The sequence below is a fragment of the Lygodium microphyllum genome, chromosome 18 (assembly GCF_053477565.2).
Source record: "Lygodium microphyllum isolate KBCC chromosome 18, Lygodium_microphyllum_v1.1.10, whole genome shotgun sequence".
Lineage (NCBI taxonomy): Eukaryota > Viridiplantae > Streptophyta > Polypodiopsida > Schizaeales > Lygodiaceae > Lygodium > Lygodium microphyllum.
The window spans coordinates 50,556,936-50,578,839 of record NC_141152.1 but is presented as its reverse complement, the minus strand read 5'-3'; the positions used below and the strand labels follow the sequence as shown (position 1 = coordinate 50,578,839).

The 21,904-nt window shown below is 40.7% G+C and overlaps 1 pseudogene; it reads right to left on the bottom strand.

Moving 5' to 3' along the window:
- Positions 1-2,026: 2,026 nt before the first annotated feature.
- Positions 2,027-3,479, bottom strand: LOC148020873 (uncharacterized; annotated as a pseudogene).
- Positions 3,480-21,904: the final 18,425 nt, after the last annotated feature.

The window sequence follows — 21,904 nt, the reverse complement described above, 5'->3', positions numbered from 1 at the left end:
GAGGTATGATCAGAAACTTGTATTTTATTGAATTTCTGTCATAGCTAGACAAATTTTAGCAATTTGGTGTTCTCATGACTAATCTGCCATATGGTGAAAGGAAGATAAATACAATCAATGACATTGCCAATGGGATAACATCAATTCCAGTAGGGATGAATCCCATATACAACAGTAATTTGTATATAATGCAAAAGATGATTGATGATGATGAGAGTGAGAACCTGGGAGGATGGGTTCAGTCGGCATATAATGCAAAAGATTGGCAGAGAGTGATAGATCCAACTTTATTGCTCCATCCCAATGGATATCAAAATGATTCATCAACAGAACGTCTAGATGCAGTTTATGGAGTCTTGAAAATAGCTTTGCTCTGCGTGAACCACATCCCAAAAGATCGTCCATCGATGAGGGAGATCCTGGATGTGCTGTGCGGCTTGCTCTTGGAGAAGCGAAAGGCTCAACATATAATAAATATGGACTCAGCAACAGCAGAAGCTCAGGATAGTCCTGACTCCTGTCTCTGATAGTCTGCCAGCTTTAATGGGCTCAGCAGGCAGCAGAAGCTCAGCTGCTCAGGATAGTCCTGTCTCTGACAATCTGCCAGCTTTAATGTAATGGTCTTGACTTTTGAACATGCACTCGTCTCCGACTCCGTCTCCAAGCTCGGTTATAGCCCTTCAGCTGCCAGCAGTACCAAGCCAATGTCCTTTACCTGCCCATATTAACAACAATGCTCTCTATTATTAATAGGAGCACACCACCTAGTTAGTCACAGTATGAATTACTTATCTCTGAAAAGGGACAACACTAGCTGGGAGTACGTTAGTGTTCAAGTTTTCTCACTCTCAATGTTCAAAATGTGTGATAATATTTCAAGGACTAGGATGGTGTGAGGTTTTCTCATCTAACGTTCGCTATGTGTACTAGCCTGTCAAAACCAGATTAATTCAAACCAGAGCTCTATGCAAGCTGTGACAAATAGTTTATCTACTAATTATTTACATCAAGGAGCTTTGCCAGCTGGGAAACACATGTAGAATCCATGTATCATGAATTTCCATGCATCATTGTCCTACCATAATCAGCATCAACATCACAATGTGAGATTTGCTAGAGCTGGACTAGCTGCTGCCACGTTAAGGCAGTTGCAGTAGCTGATTCATCAGATAAGTTCAATTAACATCAATTTGAAGCAAGCTCAGATGATAAGGCAACATCAAATCGCGCAATTGATGCAATCTGGAGGCCACAAGCAGCAATCATGTACTCCTCTCGATCATCTGTCACTGCTGGCTCGATGCATCACCTTGACTCTCATAAGGTTAGTTCTATGTGTAGTAGTTTATATATATGATGGCAATAATTGGCTTTGAGTAAGGATTTCTATATTGTATACACTATCTGATGCCCATGGAGTTTTAGACAAAGTCCCACTATAATTCCCACATTGTGAATTACTACAACATCATAAGCTTCTACAAGGGAGGGACCACAAGTCAGCCTCTGAGGTGAAAGCCAGCAGTCCCTTGCCCCCAAAAACACCTAGCTAGGTGTGTGGTGCCTCCTAAGAAAAAGCTCATGATATTGAACACTATAAGGAAAAACAAGGGAAAAGAGCCCCTTTTCCCACATGGGAAAATATTAGAGGCCTTGTGATGGTGAACTGTTGTATAGGTTGTAGCATCAGATCTTCAGGATCATAAGGCTAAGAGTAACACTCATATCACCACAACAGCAGCTATGACTAATTTTGATGAGAGTAGTACCATCATCATCATCATCATGTGGCTGAGCAGCACTGCAGTATACACCCAGCAGCTGAAACGATCTCCCACAGCTAGTACTGCATGTGATCATCACCCCCATCAAGCACCTGCTAGATCAACACCAAATTCAGGCCCATTTAAGGTACTGACCCATAATGATCAATATTCTGCACACTCTGCATGATTTTACCTGACAATGATCATTATCTCATTATCATCATCATCACAATCTGCATGATTTTCTCTTACAATGATCATTATCTCATCATCATAATCTGCCTTGCTGAAATGATCTGCAATTTCTGATTCACAATGCCCTGCAATGTAACAGTTCTACCCTTGTGGCAAAACTCAAGAGATAAGGCATTCAAACCTATACTGATTTTCCCCAATGATTACAGCCAATCAAAACCCAGGACAACATCTATTGGCCCCATATCCAATGCCAGAAGATCACCTGCAAACTCATAATCATCAGAGAACTTGATCTTGGCATCCTGGCAACAATGTCTGCTGATCATATGTTGTCCATTCGATATATCCACTTTCAGACCATGGTCTATCTCTGTAGCAACCAATCCCACTCTTTGCAATGTTCTGCAATTAATGAAACTGTGAGTGCTACCACTATCTACCAATACATGAACAGATCTGCCATTAATCATTCATTCCAACCTGATTGTGTCAGCATTTTTGGCACCCATCAAGGCATGAAGTGAGATGGTATACAGTGTAGATTGGGCATCCCAATAAATCTGCTCATCATCCACAGGGACATTACCATCAGCATCACCTCTAACATGAAAAGGCATTGTAGGTTGATGCTCCAACACAGAGTGTTGGCTTACGGCCTTTCCTGCCACATATAGGTTGAATATCAATCTCATGCATCACACGAGTGGTTTGCTCAATAGCCCCACCCGGATCAAAGGGAAATGCAGTCCCCTTTGTGGCTTCTGGTCAGGAGATTCATCTGCATCATGAGCTCCTGTCAATTCCTCATGAGAGACATCATGGGCGTGTGCTACATCAGCCACTTCATCATCATCTGATAATTCAATTATCATGCTGAGTTTGGTTGAGTTGATATTCTTCATTTTGCACACATCTCGGTGCTCAGGTGTCCATTTCTCTCTACACCTAAAGCATAAATTTGCCTTTTTCCTACTATCCATTATGGCCCTGGAATGTTGTTTAACTTCTGATTTGTCAAAACCAGAACTGGGTTTGACACCTGACTTTGCATCCATGGGCCTGTATGGCTTTGCATATGGCATTTTACTCCCAGTAACCATTGGATATCGTGGAAAGGGGGCAGCTGCTGATTTCTTATCGATCTAATCAACAAACTTTGTCTTCCTGTCAGCCTCATAAACAGTACCATAGGAGCTACCTGACAAATGCTTATACTTGCCATCATATTTTGGCTCAAACGCCTCAGCAAGATGGGTTGCTCGCTCAATGGTTTGAGGATTATGAGCTCTCACATCAACAGCCAGAGAGGGATTTAAGCCTTGTATAAAATGCAGCAGCTTTGAAGTCTAGGCCTTTTTTGGTGATTGCTGGAGCACTTTATAAGAAAGGCATAGATCAAATAATAAGAAGATGTGTGCCAGATTTTGAACAGAAAACTATATTGCAAGAAGCACATTATGGTGCAGCAAGTGGGCATTTTTCTAGTGAGATTACAGGGAAGAAAAATTTGCACATTGGATTATGGTGGCCGACTGTATTGAAGGATGCATTTGATTTTGCCAAAAGTTGTGTAATTTGTTAGAAGAGTGGTCAGCCAGATAATGCAGATAGAATATCTGATCACCCAGTTTTGCCCTTAGAACCATTCCAAAAGTGGGGCATGGATTTTGTTGGACCAGTTAAGCCAACCACTCCAAGAGGGAACATGTATATTCTTGTTGCTACTGATTACTGCACAAAATGGATTGAAGCAGTAGCAGTTAAGTATAATAAGGCTGCCAGTGTAGCCAGATTTCTTTACCACAATATAATGACACGATTTGGATGTCCGGTGGAGTTGGTAAGTGATAGAGGTTCTCATTTCCTTAATGCTATGATTGTTGATTTGACTAGTACTCATATGATTATGCACAAGAAGTCTACAGCCTACCATCCTCAGGCCAATGGTTAGACAGAGAGTACTAATAAGACATTGATAAGAATCCTCAAAAGAATTGTGGTGGAAAATCAGAAGGACTGGGATGAGAAATTGGATTCAGCTTTATGGTCTTTCAGAACAGCCTTTAAGGTGACAACAGGTATGACTCCGTTTCATTTGGTTTATGGGTTAGAGGCTGTTGTACCAATTTGAGGGTAACAGCTGAAAAGATGAGTCCAAAGTTGTCTGTCCAACATAGATGCAAATATCTGATGCAGTTGGAAGAGGATAGGTTTATCAGTTCTTATATCACTGAAGTCATTCAGAGAAGAAGACAAGCTTGGGTCAGCATGAATGTTAAGTTCAAGGTTTTCAAAGTTGGTGATTGGGTGATGGTGTACAATTCTAGGTTGGGATCTCATCCAAGTAAACTTACTTTGAGGTATAAAGGGCCGTATCAGATTATTGAAGATTTAGGTCAGGGAACCTTTGTGGTTGCTGATGTGTTTGGCACACGAGTTGAAAAACCTATTAATGGGTTCAGGTTAAAAAAATTTCAAGGGAGACCACCTCATTTAGATCTTCCTACTTTAGCTCTGATACAGCCTGATGTTCTTGAAACTGTTACAGCAGGAACAGATGATGCAACCAAGAGTTTTTTTCTGTGTATTACTTCAAATATGAATATATTTTCAGGGCATTGGATGAGCAGGTGCAGGAGTTAAAGCATCAGTTCACTATGAAGACAGTAGTGGTGGATGTATCAGCACCAGAACTAGAGATTCCTGATGAGGATGTCGCAGAGCTAGCTTCTGTTCCAGTAACTACAGATCCAGCAGAGGTGGAGGAGTTTGCAGGGGTGGATGTTCCTAAAAGTGATGTCACTTCCACTATGCAAGCTGAGCAGGTTTCTGATATTCCTCCTGAGAACTGATGCAGCAGCAGTTTTTTGTTATGGCCAGCATTTTGCCTGATCAAAGGATGTGTGGATCCAAGTCTGATTTCTTCGAAATCCACCACCAAGCTGTGCCATGTGTTGAAGCTCAGTCTAGATCTAGTAAATAGCTGCTTAGTTGGATCTTGCTTAGCCATAGTTCTACTCGGTCAGATTCTGTTAGAAAGTTGCTGAATCAGATTTTACCCAAGATGTCTTGTGAAATGGAAGTTAGGTCTTCATAACTGTAGTCTCGTACTCTATATTAAGTTCTTGTAGCCGTCTGTTTGGTAGACGAAAGCAATGTACACAACTGGTTTTGCTGAATCTGATATATGGTATTTACAAATTGTCTTTAAGCTTTCTCTCTATCATTCTCATAGCAATCCATTTCTTACTGTGTCTGATTCTTGTCTTCAGTTGAAATGGGTGTTGCTCCATCTGTTTGCCCCTCCACTTGAGTGCTTGTCTAAATCTGTGTGGGTGGAATACCCTAAACAATCTCGGTGAGTGGGTGGCATAGAAAAAGGCTGAGAAGAGGACTGGCCTCTCTCCCAACTGCCCTGAAACCCAACACCCAATCCAAGCATGCTGGCCGTGGGCGGAAATATGCCAGTAGGCCGGCCCAAAATGGACGGCTCAGCCAATGAAATCTGCGAGCCAAATGGCGGCCTGGAATCAAAAAAAGAAGTGCTCGGAGGCACATGAAAGGCATCACCTATATCAACATAATCCCCATGCTGGCGTGCATGCATAGAACCAGCATCATAAGTGCGACGGCCATCAACCCCATAAATCCCCTGTGTGGGTCACGAAAATCACCCTGGCTATCCGACTGATCCCCGTGCGGGGGTGCGGCCTGCTTACCCTTATCATGCATACTGATGGCAGTAGTGATCTGCTGCCTAATGTTCTGACCCATCTGGGTGATAGCTGTATCGTGCATAGCCATAGCAGTGGTGAGCTGCTGCCCCAACTACTAACCCATCTGTTGAAAAGCCCCCTGAAGCATCGAGGCCAATGCATCCAAAAATTGTCTGTAGGCATAGTAGGAACTATGTGTGAGGGAGGTACACCCTCTGTAACTGGCATCTACTCCTGCTGAGCAACACAATCGCCATGCTGAAACGTCTCATCTGATCGGGGTGCATGCTTGGGGGCCATGAGTGCGTGATGGAGTCGATGAAGAGGCTTGAAGAAAACTCGGTGAAGAGGATGGAGAGAATGCTCGAAATGAGCCACAAAGGTGGCTGAGAAGGGCCTAGAACACGGCTGTAGAAGTGCCCTAAAAGAGGGTTTTTTTTTTTGGGAAGTCCTAGGACTGTCCTAGCCTAGCTAGGACTGCTAGGACTGTCCTAGCCTATCTAGGACCGTTAGGACTGTCCTAGCCTAACTAGGACTGTTAGGACTAGACTAACTAAACTAACTCACAATTAACGAGTTAATTACCCCTCAGGTTAACTAACCTTACTAACATTAGGAAATAGATTAGAAAATTAGTCTAAGGTATGAAAACGGTGGTGGAAATGGTGGCCAGCGGAAGGCGCGGGCAGGTGACGGAAATGGTGGCGGAGGAACGATGGAATCGTGACAGTGTATGACAACGAGGGGTGCACCAAACAGGCGCAAAGAGATTGTCAATCCAGTGGAGATGGAACCCGGTGGAGATGGCGTATTCCGGTGGAGATGGCGCGATGGCGGGGTGGTGGAGATGGCGTATTACTACCTCGTGGTCAAGCAACACTGGCGAAGATGATGGCAGGCAGTAACGGTGACGTGAACAGAAAAAAAAACGCACGGAACTGTAGCGAATGGACAGAACAGTGAGGGCGACGTGAGGCAGAGAAGTGACGGTTGAAGCGAGGCTGTTGGTTTCTCCAAACGAAATGTTGAGTTCGTGATTGGCGGAAGCAAACGGAATGGCTCACTAGTGGAATCGGTGCGTGAGCGAGTTTGGCCGCCCTGAGTGCCTTGATTCCAATCGACCTGCACTCTCTTTCACGTGTTGGATTCCACTTGTTCACCTAGATAACAATAGTTCTGTCCATCGATGCAAAGCTGCTCTGTAGGTGCCAGAATTTTAGGCTTTGATACCAATGCAATGAAGGGGAATTGGGAGATGGAGGAAAGCCACGGAAGGCAAGGGAAGATAGAGAAGGAAGGGGAGATAGGAGTAGCGTGAATTGAGAGAGAGCACAGGTGAGGAAGGAAGCCGATTGAGTTGGAGATTAGATGTCAAATCAAATAGGTACCTTACAATCCTTTTGGGGTTGACTTATATAGTCCCCCACATTTCTCACATTTCCCCTACTATTTTCCCATCTATTTTCCACATAAAATCCATGCTTTTCCCACCTTCATTACAGAGAGAATGTAGTGTTCAAGACAACTTTTTTAGTGAATTCAATCACAATTCTATTGCTAATAATACAACATTGTGAACAAATCGTGATTAGTTTTCTTAACACAAGATATTAGTGTGATAATGGCTTGTACTAATAATTCCAACTAGTTTTCTTGTATAGGAAAATTTTACTATATCTATAGTTTCAACTAGTTTTCTTATCTAGGAATATTTTACTAGATCATCAACTAGGAATTTTAAAAATTTTCTATATAGAAATATTTTACTAGATCACTAACTTGTAAAGTGTTCCACTTTTACTAGTTGAGACTTTTTCTAGATACTTTGATAAGTATCTAGAAAATCTCTCTTTTTTTACTATATGGAAAAGTGTTTAAAGTTCCTTGTGAAGCCGCGGGCTGGTCCCAGAGCTTCAGCGTCTTCGTCATCAGCCACCTCATCAAGAACGAGGCTTCGTCGAGATCAAGCCAGGTCATACTATATATAACGATGATAATAACATCATGCAGGTATCGCTAGTTATTGCACGGTCGACTGATTAGGGTTCGTGAATTACCACCACACATTGACATACGCATATATGTCGCTAATTACACCGTCGACTGATTACACGGTCGAGACTAATTAGGATCCGTCAACTTCTGATTACACGGTCGAGACTGATTAGTGTCCGTCAATTAATCGTGCAGGGGAGACGCGTTCCTTCGGGAAGTATACCCTCTCCTTGTGGCGCCAGGCCACCTGCATTCGCGTCCGCCAGAACCCCGACAATGAAGAGGAGGTGGTCATCGATGCCGTGTACATGAGGCCCATCTTCACCGGCCCCACCGATGGCTCCACCCAGCCCCACAACATCAAGTACTGGGTCGACTGGAAGGGCCACCGAGATCGCACCGTGGTTCGATTGGGAGGCTCCAGTGGCACCCACAGCAAGCTTTAGTTATAGTCTCCGCAGGAGGAATTATATGATTAGGTGACTGCAGTACTCTTGAGCCTTGACATCCCATCATGAGGATATTAGCACGACGCTGCCCAATCTAATCCTCCTCCCAATACACAAATTTTTGCAATAAGCAAGGCCGGCGCATAACGCACGTACATCGCCGTTGTCCTTTTTAAAAAGTCTTTTTCATCGCAAAGCTTACGCTGGAGTCCATCCTACAGAGTGCTTAAAAGTGTGTTTAGCTAGTATTGGCATTTCTTGCTTGCACCCTGCGCCCACCTTTGGATTGTCATACCATAGCAATTCTCCATTATATAATATATTTAAAAGGAATTGAAGTACGAAACTCTTCAATATTATCTGGTGGTTCATTTCAATAATTTGCATTCTATGATATGAAACCACTAAATCCAATGTAGCTACCGTTCTCGTAGTATTTGAGCTAGTTTTTCCAATACCACATAGGCCCCCATGCTATGACTATCCTTACCTAAGCTGATCCCTTGTTCAAGTAGGCCCATATTGACATGGTTTGGCCATTTGCATACACAAAACAATCATGTAACCAATGCAAGTAAAAATCCTGTACTATTTTTTTCAACTATTATCTTGTGTTGATCACATTTCCTTGAAACCATTTCTTCTTATTCTTTCTCATTGATGAGAAATGTAATTTTTTATAGAGGGTCCATATTGCCACAAAATTAGCAATTTTGCTACAAGACTAGTGTTAATGGGAATACATACTACACATATCAAAATATTTTTCATGAAGGTTTCAACTTGATTAAAAAAAATTTGAGATGGTTTTGATAATTTTTTTTAAATTTTATGCAAAAAATGGTCTTAAAGATAAACATAAAAATATGCACTTCTAGCTAACTTGATTTAATCCTTTTAATTGGGTGATCACATTTTTCTAAAACCATCTCTTCTTAAACTTTCTCATTAATGAGAATGAGTGAAATTACTTGTAGAGGATCCAAATTGCCACAAAAGTGGTTTTTTTGCTACAAGACTAGTGTTAAATTTAAAAGAGTGTACATTATTTGAGATATTATAAACACTTTAATAAAAACAAATAATTATCAATTGAATATTGCAAAATGTATAATTATGAATTGAATAGTATAGAATTATAATAACCCATAGAGACTATAAATGCCACTTAATGTAAGCCATATACAATGAATATAATCATCATCATAAGTAATGATGGTACAAAAAATAAACAAAGGTGTAGGCTATAAGGTCTTACATAATGGAAGGGACAAGGCACAACATAAGGTAAAAAAGATTGGGGTGCTTCAAGTGGCTCAACTCCAGTGGTCTACAAGGTCTACTAGAGATGGTCGACATCCAAGACCTCATCTCAATGTAGTAGATCATCAAAAGAATTTTGCAACATAATCAAATATTAATCCAAATTTAGATAAGATATAATGAAAACTATAAATTAGCTATACTATCAAAAGAGACATGACATACCAGACCATTGTGTCTATAGAGCTTGTTGATGAGGATGTTCATACCATGCTTTTCTACACATGTTGCTTCAAGCCTAGTAGGACACTACAAGGGAATGGGGCAATAGCGAGGGCCATTTGCGACGCAAAAAGGCGGTGTCACTAAAAGCGTCGCTATTTGCGTCGCTATTAGCGACGCATATACCGACGCCGATCTGGGGAAAAATTTTCGAAAACCCGAGCGTAACATTCGCCGAGAGAACATTTGCAAGAAAGAATGAAAGAGAGAGCGAGAGAGCTTAAAGCTTTGCGAGAGAGAGAGAGAGAGAGAGAGAGAGAGAGAGAGAGAGAGAGAGAGAGAGAGAGAGAGAGAGAGCTCATCACCATGCCGCCGCCGCTATATATGAAGAAGAAAGAGAAGTGTGCAATGGAGAAGGGAGGGAAGGTGCAAAGAGAAGGTACAAAGGGTTTCATCTTCAGGCCTTTGAGGTAGGTACATTGCCTCTTCTTGCTTTATTTTTGTGTTATCTTGTTTTCTTTTTTTGTTTTTCTTTGCAAAGAGATACATGGAAAGAGAGGGAGGGAGGAAAGAAGGGAGAAGAATGAAGGGAGAGAAAGAGAGAAAATGGTAGAGAAAGGAAATACAGAGAAAGAGGAAGAGAGAAATGAGACATGAAGGGAGGGATAGAGGATGAGTGAGAGAAACAACGAGAGAGAGAGGGGGGAAAAACAAAGAGAGAGGAAACAAAGAAAGGGAAATAGAGAGATAAAGAGAGGGGGAGAGAAATAGAGAGAGGGAGAGGGGAGGGGGAGAGAAACAGAGAGAGGGAGAGGGAAGGAAGAGAGGAGGAGGACGTAGAAAAGAAGGGTGAGGTAAAGAGAGGAAGGGGAGTGAAAAGAAGAGAGAGAGAGAGAGGGAGAAAGAGAGATAGAGAGAAAAAATAGAGAGCGAGAGAGAGGGAGAGAGAAATAGGAAAACAATGAGAGAATGAGAGAGAAGGTTAATAAAGAAAAGTAAAGGGAGAGGGGGGAGAGAGAGATAAAGAGAGGTGGGGTGACATTTCTTTCAATATCTTTGTTTCTTAAGCTTTTTATTTTCTATCTTTGATTGTCTTTGCAATGAGATGAGTTGAGTGAGAGTGGGGAGGGAAGGAGGGAGAGAAATAGAGAGAAGAAGGGAGGGGAAGGAACAGAGAGATGGAGAGAAATAAAAAACAAGAGAGAGAGGGGCTTCATAAAAATTTGTCAAAACCCGAGCATGGCATTTTACAGGTTTGTAAACAAGCAAGAGAGAGAGAGAGAGGCCATTGCCACTGCCACCATCCATGAAGAGGGAGGAGACAAGTGTAAAGGAGAAGGAAGGAACTCCCGAATGAGAAAAAAATGAGAGAAGTACGAAGGGATTCTTCTTCAAGCTTTGAGGTAAGTGCATTATCTATTCTCTCTTTGTTTTTCTCTTTTCTTTACTTCTCTCTTTCTTTTTTCTAAGGGCTGAAAATTATGAAAAGTGGATGTCAAAAATGCATTCATGAATGGTGACTTGCTTGAAGAGGTATATATGGAGTAGCATGAGGGTTATGTATACAACGTGAGGTGTATATGGATACTAACTAGCAACCCCGTCTATCATGCTAGATCCAAACACATAGAGATTCATTACGATTTCATCAGAGAAATGGTACTTGTAGGACAGATTGATCTACTTCATGTGAAGACACAAGACCAGGTAGCCGATATCTTTACCAAATCACTTGGTAAAGAGAAATTTGTTTGTTTCATGGATCTACTTGGAGTATAATAACTAATCTGAGCTCAAGAAATGGAGTTTGAGAAGGGGGAGAATAAGCTGGAGTAAGCAGAAGATCAATGGGACTTATTCATACCTCAGGGTTCTGACTATAATGAAAGCTTGAAGTGAAGCTCTTCTTCTTGGGCCTAACAAGTGATAAAAAAGCTCCTTGATTAATACTTTTTTGAATTGATTATATCTAGCTTTTGTAATCACAATCTCTTTTTCTTCTCGGGCCTAAGCAAGTGATGAAAAAGCTCCTTGCGAAATACATTTTTAAATTAATTATATCTTGCTTTTGCAATCAAAGGATTCAGTTTTTTAAAAATAATCTGATACACAATTTTTAGACATTAGACGTAGCTGACTTGGAAAATGAATTATGCAAGAATATTTAGTACATATAGCTAGAAGGGTGGCAGGGCTGTATGCCCTGCCACCTATTTTTTTCCCCCTCTGTAACCGTCGCTATTTGCGTCGCAAATCTACTCTGCAACCGTCGCTATTAGCGTCGCTATATGCGTTGCTATTAGCATTGCTATTTGTGTCGCTAATAGCGACGCATATAGCAACGAATTGATCGCATCGCTAATAGCGATGCGAATAGCGATGACGGGGATAATTTTTTCCATGAATAATTCCGTCGCTTTAAACGTCGCTATTGGGTCTATATGTTGTAGTCGGATCCTCATTTTTGATAGAGTGCTACATCAAAGAACATAAACTAGCATTGTTAGAATTACAATAGTATTATGAGCAACATATAAAACAATAAATCCTTAATAAAAAATATAAGACTTACAAAGTTCTCTAGGTAGGTTTTATGACTATTGGTAAATAAGGGGATGCATAGCTCTTGCCTCTAGCTTTGCCCTCACCACATCCCATTTCCACCACCATTACTGCAAAGAGGAAAGGGCCTCCTCCTTGAGTCTCCTCCAATCCTCCCTAACCAGCTACTTAGGCTTCCCTTTACCATACTTTATTGTGTTGTGTACATTTGATCATCTATGGAACATATGTATACATATTTGGTCCATCATCCACAGTGTGGAGAATCAACTACATGGTACCAGGAACTCCTCATGTAAGGAAGTTATCACATAGTCCTTGCTATTCTCCAGCATGCTCTTCCATCTACCTAATGTATTGTGTCAAAAGACATGTTGGCACAATTTCTTCATGCGTGTAATGAGTCTCATTTGCTCCTCTTTCATGAGCATAGTACTAGTGGCCTTGTCCACCAAGTACTGAAGCCTAGTGGGAAAGGTCTAACATAGGTCCTCTTTGACCTAGGAGTACATTGCTAAGCATATCTAGGAGAATGGAGTACATCAAGCATACTTGTAGGAGAAACACATGTAGATAGCTTAGCAAATCTAGGTGTCATAGGGAAGATAATACCTATGGGTGTGTGGTGAATGTGGGTGACATGGATCCACTCGAGGGGGTCATAACATCTGTATCATCATAACATCCACTCAATTGATGGGAAGGGGTCCTAGAATTTGTATCATCAGAATATCCACCCAACCAGCTTGAGCCAGAATCCCAATTCGGGGAATCACTCATAAATATGTAAATATATCAAGTGAATTCAAAACAAGGGGATTTTAAAACACCATTTTTATGCATATAAGGGTGTCAAGAAGAAAGAATTATTCATAGATTGAATAAACTCACAGATAATGATATTTTTCAAAAGGTGTTGAATAAACATGATATAGAGGATTCATATAGAGTGGACCCCCCAAGTATCCTATGAGAGAGAGGAGCACTAATTGGTTGTAGGATCATATAATCTACATCTCCACAACATACCTCAGAGCTAATTGTAGCAAAGCAAGGAGCACCCATAGGGCAAGCACTCCTACTATAATGAGGAGACACATCATCCATGTCTTCATAATATCCAGTGAACCCACCACCTCCACCAATTGAATGAGGTGTATCTAAGCCTTTGTGTATGACCAATCTAGAGGATCACATGTGCCTATTGGAGATTGATATGTCACAGGAATAATAAGGTCTAACATGACAATGTCAATTGGAATAACTCAAAATCTACTCTATTTCTAAAATGCACAATTTGATATGGAGATATATGTGCAAAAGTCAGCGAGTCTAGCTTCACATCTATGTATTACTGACTCATAATGCCCTCTTGACCAAGTGTGAGGACTTGCATATTTTAAAAATAGATACTAGTTCATTTAATATAGGGATGAAAGAAAAATAAAAGAACATCATATATGTGAACTTGTATAAGAGATTAAAACATGTTACAATGAAGTGCTATTATAAGTGGTAATAATCATAACAACAAGATATTGTAAACATATCCTCATCTCGGCATAGCTCCACATACACCAAAAGTTCTATGCAAAGGTCTCCACCAAAAGACGAGTCTAATTCATAACGAATTATTCCATGTCCATCATCTCCACTGCTTGTGACAAATTTCCTGAGCTTGTCTCTTCCACTTATTACGAGCTCTCCTCATCCTCCACTTCTTGCAAGCCATCCTCCTCTATTTATACACTCCTCCATGCTAGATACATTGGTTTCATCATATACTTGAGTTGTCCAAGGTGTAAATTAGAGTAGAAGATCACCTATATGAAATAGTCAATAATTAATCAATATTAGAAAGTCCTTATGGCCTTTGATTACTTAACAAATTTAGAAAAAGATTCACACATGCTTGTACTGACTTTGTGAGACAAACATGTCTCACAAATCATTCCATTTCTTCTTGGAATCTATCTCCAAGATTCTAGCTAGCCCTCATTAGCAATGGCCCTCGCTTCTTCCAAGACAACTTTAAATCATTGCACATTAAATATGTTAATGGAAAAGCTATGATAATGTACTAAAGTCACACTTTGACACTTTACACGTTTCCAAAGTATTCCATCTCCTCCACTACAATGTTTGGATGATCTATGGCTTTCCATTGACTTTGTGCTCAAAGTTCTCCATGATACCACAATCCATCATTTAGTGTAATTTAACGATGTGCTCTACCAAAAAATGCTGCTCACATAACCATGCCAGACTATAGAATTTGTACTGTGGATTGAAGATTAGGATTAGTCATCACTTAGTATGAACTACAGTGATGAAAGTACGCATTTATCTTTGGGCTACATCCCCTAGAGAACTTCCACTCCTTTCTTGTGACTATTTAACCTTCATGTGATGTTTTTATCAATGCCTCACACAACCATCTCATTTGCACAATTTGTGGAATTTTCTCTAGACCCTCAAGATATCAAATAGGTCATTGATGTGCACTGATCGTGTTGCCTCTTGTTCAATTTTGGTAGTCTGTTACTTATGAAGCCACTTCTCCATGGATGCATGGTGTAATATAGAAAAACAATTTACCTTCTTCACCTCCATGATTTCATTCTTTGCTCTATCTCTTTTCCAATTACCATATCTCCACTTAGTCAATTATCATTCATGGGAACCCTTAGCAATCTATTATACGTGTGCACCATCACAAGCCACTCAAGAATGTATACAAAGGCCTCTGATGCTAGGCTTCATATTCAACCACACCACCCTTTAGACTGTTGAGAAATAGACAAATGTTTTATACTCCAGAGGAGATGTCCTGAATCCCATATCACAGTGAGGAGAGTAGAACAAACCCAACTTCTATAAAGCATTGTACTTGATTATCAGTTTCATACGAAATGAATGCAATATCATGATGCTTTATACTTTCACTTAATGTCTTGTCAGTGTCATTCCATTACAAAATATTTTCTTTATGATTCCAAGCTACTCTATCTTGGAACCTAATTCAATTGTGTAACAGTTGGTCTCTCTTTGTCTATGTCAACATGAGTCTTGTCTTCATCTTCCATCCTCCATAGCTCATGCCATGCTCTATAGCCGTGCTTTTTAACATGGTATTAGAGCCCAATTGGGCATGGCTTAGCTCATCTCCATCTCTTCTCATCTTAGTTTGAGTGGTGGATTCCATCTCCAACTTCATTTGTATTTCTACCTTCAATGAAGCTTCCATGGCAGCCATAGCTAGTAGCACCCTGTCAGTTTGAAGCTTTCATATCTCTCTCCACATGCCAAATTTTTCTAAACCTCCTTCTAGAGAAGTGTTTATCTGGTTTTAGAGCTCTCCCCTTGCACCTCAATCATTGACATTAGGAAACTATAGCTTCAGCATTGTCTCCTTTCAGAGTTGCAGCCATAATTGTGTCTATGGACAATAGCACCTACCTGACTTGGAGGAGTTGGATCTCCACATACGATCCATATCTCTCCAAGATCTCTTTTGGTAAAACATTCATGAACTCCTTGCTCTCTTGCATGGCACATTACAATGGGACATTACTACTCCTTGGCTTCAACATAAATGACATTCATCGCATTGCCCTGAAATACACATGTTGGTCGTTAGTACATCTGTACTCCTCCCTGTACGATGTACACGATACAATCCTTGCCAAGACCATAGGGCTTTCCAAGCTTGGTTCATAAGCTTCTTCCTTATCAAATTATTCGTCATATGAGTGCGCCTACAAGCTGTCCCAAGTGAAAAACCAGTCGTCGTTGCTGCCTGTGTAACCCTAATTCCACCATAGCCACTTCAACTACAAGCCCATTTCTCATCTCATTCTTGCAGTACATTGAGGCCACTACCACTCAAATTTATGCAACTTTTAGCAAGGGAAATCTCTAAGAAGAATATTTGGAAGTTCAAGCATCAACTATCAACGTTCAACATCAAACTTCCACTACATAGTATCTATTGATACTAGCTAGTGTTGTTTAACACTACTATAACTTGTGTCTATTGACACATTGAGGAACAAATCCTTTGCTGGTTTATTTGCTACTAATAAAAAATGGCAGAGCTCGAACAAATAGTTAAGTTCAATGGAGAAGGCTTTCATGCTTGGAAGGAAAAGACCATGTACCACCTCACGAGGAAAGACCTCTAGGATCTCTTTGAAGATGATGAGGGTGATGCAAATGACGGGAAAGAAGATTTAGAAAGAGGGATCCTTGCAAGAGTTCCACCAAAAACCAAAGAATGTAAAAAGATGAATAACAAGGCACTAGGCATCATTGCCTAGGGACTAAGTGATGATGTGCTACATCATATCTCTGGCATTAGAGATGCTAGAACTGCTTGGGAGGAACTTGACAGGATGTTTGGTACCCAAGCAAAGAATTCAAAGGTAAAATTACTCATACACTAGAACCAATTCATGAATGAAGAAGAAGAAGAAGATGCTTCCACTACCATCAACAACTTTGATAGATTATTCTAAAATAATTTTCATTGTATCTTTCATAAGTTTTTCCCTTAGTGGGTTTTCTCTGTAAAAACCCTTGCCAAAGATGTAAAGTTTCAAGCTTTAACTCGACTAGACTGCCTATGAGCTAGTTTCCTGAGCCATGTCATCATGAAGGGGGGGAGGGTAAAAGCTAGCAAGTGTACGAACTCATCATTTGAGGGGGGTGTTGAGAAATAGACAAATGATGTATGCTCCAGGAAGAGATTTCTTGAATCCCATATGCATAGTGAGGAGAGTGGAACAAACCCAACTTCTATACAACATTGTACTTGACTATCATTTTCATATGGAATGAATACAATATCATGATGCTTTGTACATTCACTTAGTGCTTGTCAATGTTAGTACATTACACAAGATTTTCTTTATGAGTCCAAGCTAATCTATCTTGGAAACTAATTCACTTGTGTAATAGCTCTTTGTCTATGTCAACATGAGTCTTGTCTTCATCTTCCATCCTCCATAGCTCCTGCCATGCTCTAGATCCACGCTTTTTAACATAGACAAGCTTGTTGTCCCATAAGAGAAGGAACTTGGAAAGGAAAGACATCACTTAGACTAGCCAAAATAAGCGTCTGCACAATAATTGGCTCTCTCGAGGTGCTTCTTCAAACTTGTCTAGTGTAGCACTAAAACAAAAAACCATCAAACATATCCACACTAAACAGACACATGGCCTTGTTGGCCTAATTAAATATAACATTTATATCCGAAACCATTTACCCTCTTAGCCTAATGAAATAAATCAATATAGGTTATACGACATTCCCTCTTGGAGTGGTATTGGGCGCGCAATAAGATGCGCCATTCCAAGTAGAAAATAGAGATCTCAGCCCTAAACTAAGTGCATCAAATTATGACCCATACCTCCTACATATATAGCAAGAGATGTATGCATAATATGTCATCTAACTAGCTTATGGGTTCTAAATAATAACGGTAGATGGGTCTTGACTACTTTCTACATCACCCAAGCTAGCCACTGTGTGCCATATAAAGTATATTCAAATAGCAACCCCTATAGTTGACCAGGTTTCATCTCATCATGAAGAGATATATTTGAGCTAGGACCACAGTTGAAAAAGAGGTCTTCTTCATAATCATAATTCGCTAATGAGTCAACGAATTGGTTCCAAAATTGTTGAACCAATTGAAGAGACACCCTTTCCAACTCACCAATTATATCTATAGCAGTAGGACAATACATACAAAGGATGGGATTGCTACTATGTACATCCCATTTAGTTGATTCAATATCAACTTGGAATCTGGGGAGATTTGAGTAGTTGTCCAGCTCCTATGAAGACATTGTTGGGCATATAAAGCTCTACCTTATAGGTAGTCCTAGTGATCCTATCCTCCTAGTTCATTCTAGGAATTCTTATTAGTTGTGAGGTAACTAGAAAAGCCTTATGAATAAAAGAAGAAAATGATAAATGTCTTTGAAATACATACAATACGAAGATGTGTAAAAAGGGATTATAACCCTTGAAATAAAAATATGAAGAGGAAAAATTAAATGAGCAAATGTTCATTGCCTTGTGAAGGCCTATTAGATTCTCATAAACCAATTATACCCAAATACCTTGGTCTTCTTGGGGGTACTATCATCTAGCCAAAGGAAAAGAAGGATGGTTGGAGTGGGAATAAATGTGAGTGAAAAAAGAGGATTTAGTGTCACCTCACAAGAGCTTGGTAGGTTCTTAGGTACTAAGAATGGACTTGAGGCGGATGCCCTATTATCCTTGGGTCACAATACACTCAGCTCCCTTGTTTTTAAACGTGCAAGTACCAAATAATGAAGAATGAAGAATGTGAAAAAATTAAAAAAATAATAATTAGTTTACTAAGCTATACGAATCCTCATCTTATGGGAGTTCTTGGTGCAATTGTCCTAAGCTAGGGTAGGTAGGTTAGACCAGCACTTAGGATGACTTCTTTGATAGATCTTTTAGCCAATCTATGTTGGAGCCCTTGATTAGCAACTAGATCTTGATCTCTTTGTCAAATTACGCTTGGACTATCCCTTTTGGGATTTATGCATTCATCTTTGTCAGAGGGTAGGGTGAGAGTTGCGTTTTGTGTTATGTTATATATTTTATTTGAAGCAGCGTAATGCTCTTTACGTTTTCTTTGTGTGTAGATCAATTTATGGGTTCAAGGGATTAGTTAGCGTATCGTATGGTCACCAATGAGAGAAGGATTTTAAGACACAGAAAGGGCCAAAAGCATATTAGAATGCATTATTTTAAAGCTGAAATATGAGGCCATTAGAAGCAGCAGAGAGAGATCCGATCATTTTAAGTGTCGTGAAAGATGGGATTTAAAGTCGTATTTGAAGACAAATCCCATAGCTATTCTAGATTTTTTAAATAAAAATTTGAGTGGGGATACTAAAAATATCAAGTGCCAAGCAAAGCAAGAGTTCTACATGGGTATGTAGAAAATTTTAGACTTCAATTTCGATATTGGATACGGCGGATGGCTCTATAGTGCATGGAAACCACTCAAGCACGACGCAAGGCCTATCATGACAGTTTCATCAAGCACAAGGAGTTCAAAGAAGGTGATCTTGTTCTAGCCTACGATTCGAGATTTGGCAAGTTTCCTGGCAAGCTTCAACAACGATGGATGGGCCCGTACCACGTACTAGCCATCAATCCTAACGGCTCTGTTCAGGTGCAGACTGTTGATGCCTCTGATGATGCTTTCCTCATCAATGGATATCACCTGAAGAAGTACTTTCCTCCCTGGAGATCTTGACAATCACAGTCGACCTACCCTTTCCCTTTTGGGCATCGCACTGTTCTTCTTGTTGTGCTTCTGATAGCCCTTATGATTCTCCTCATAAGGCGGTCTCGTTTTGCTACCCCCTCGCAGAACCATCTCAACCCGACATTGTTCTCTGCTCGTCTAATCTAACAACGGTGGCGAGGTTGGTCCTAATATATGGTATTTCTATCATTCCCTTTATTACAAAATTAAAAAAAAGACATAAAAACGAAAAGGAAAAAAAAAGAGGAGAAAAGAAAAAGCAAAAGAAAGAAAGAAAGAAAAAAACAGAAACAACGAAATTGTTATGGGAGAAAAGGAAGCAATTCCCTGTCATAACAGGCCTCGTTCTAAGAAAAGGTGGAAATACCCTTGGGCGAGAAGATGACTGTGGAAAAGGTGGTAACACCCTGTAGTTCAGGATAGCTGACTCATCACCAGTAGAACCTCTTCCGCAAGCAATTTGAAGCCACCTCCCTTGGTGCGCTGTCTCTACAATATCAGTCTGTCTGCCCTTATTAACAGACGACTCTTCTTACTAATCATTGAATTACGGGATTTATAGGCTGCCTCCCTAGGTATACCTCATCTTCAAGATCCTGATGACACCAACCATCGATATGATCTGCATCACCAACCCCTTGAGTGATGTGAGCTTTCATCCTAACAGGATGGGGATGTGAGTATGGGTTGTCCTTTGTATCTATTAGAGATTGAGATAGAGGGTGGGGTGAGTGAGCAGTCTTTCCCTTTAAATCAAATGAGAGGTGAGATGTGTAAATGGAGTGTTGCACACACGGGAAGGGCCACGGGCTGGGTTTCTGCCATCAGCATAGGACACACAATTTTGTTCTATACACTGCACTACAAGGCTCCCTTGCCTTTCTTCTTTGCACCTATGCCAAACGCATTGGACGCATTGATGCACCATCAATTTTGCACCTTGGCATACTCCCTCTGTACCATTCCTTTGTCGATTCCTAAACCGGGTGTGAGCTATGGGTTTTCATCCTGATTACCTCGCGTGATATTAGACATGGGACGAGTGACTGCTCTTTCATTCCATATGAGTAATTGCGAGTTGAGTGTAATATCCCTGGCCTCCATCGACAAATTTCATTCGATTCCTTCAACCAGCTACCTCCCTAGGTGTTACTGCGTGGTTCCTGCCACGACGGACGAAGGATGTGTGCTGTGGAGATACCTTGGTACCTCCTGCAGCTGGCAACGATAGTGGACGTGCCATCGACAGTCAACCTTGATTCTCGACAACATGGCCAAGTTTTTCTAACCCTACACCTTCTGTTGTCAGTGACGGTCATGTTTTAAGTGAGGTATCATGTCCTTGATGTTTGGGTTACCCTTCCTGTTAAGGTCTTAAGTGTGGGGATGCGTCCCTGCACGTCCATGTTGCATACCCCCATGTATACACCCTGTTCTGATCATGCATCTATGTCATGATTTCATTTTACCATGATGGGGTCCCTTCTCCACCCTTACGTTTTATTTCACCTTGTCATAGGGTACCTTTCTTGGGTAAAGTGACCAAGACCACAGGGATTAGATATTTTCTTGGAAGCAAAGGACCAATCAGTGAATTGAAATAACATATTTATTGCTAATTGAACTAAAGATATTGATTAAGTCGGGTTAATAGGGTACAGCCCTAACGAAAGGATATAGGGTTAACAAACAAACCCTTGGGAATCTTGCCAAGTTGCAATTGATCCCAGATCGAGTGCTGATGCATTCGGAAAGAAGGTTTCACTTCTTAGGAGTTGGCCAAAAATAACGACCAATGGAAATGATTATGGTTGTAGCAGTTTAAAGAGCACTGTTTTGCTTTGTTTGCTCAAGGAATTAAAGGATGAAAATATATCTAATGCTTCAGGTTGAAGGCCTGAAGGGAGAGGCAGCTTCAGTTACCCCCGACTGCCTACTTGACCCTAACTAAGGGGGTTGTTGACCGCGCCGAGAAGGTGGACCGAACCCGCCGCGAGAGGTCTCTCCATTGAGTGCTATTTGGAGCAGGAGGATGCTTGGGTGCCAGAGGGGGCTCTGGCCGTAAATCCCTCGCCTTTCGGGCCCTGCACAAGAGGCCAACGTGACTTAAGATTGGATCTCGAGGCCCGCATACTAGTCTACGGGTGGAATCTTGGATTAGTAATCCCTGTGGATTGCTGGGTAGCCTTCAGGCGGATTATGGATAAGCCTACGGGCTGGACTTTATGTATTTCAAAGATAAATATGATAACCTGTTGAAAAGGAATTTGTTTGACATTGCTTTTTTTATGTCAAGTGCTATGATTACGTGAAGGAACCAGTGCCTAACTGGCTAATTAAGGAAGCTGATTGATACATGTCCAACTAAATGTGTTAGGTAATTAAATAACTAAAACAACTTGAGGAAAGTGCAG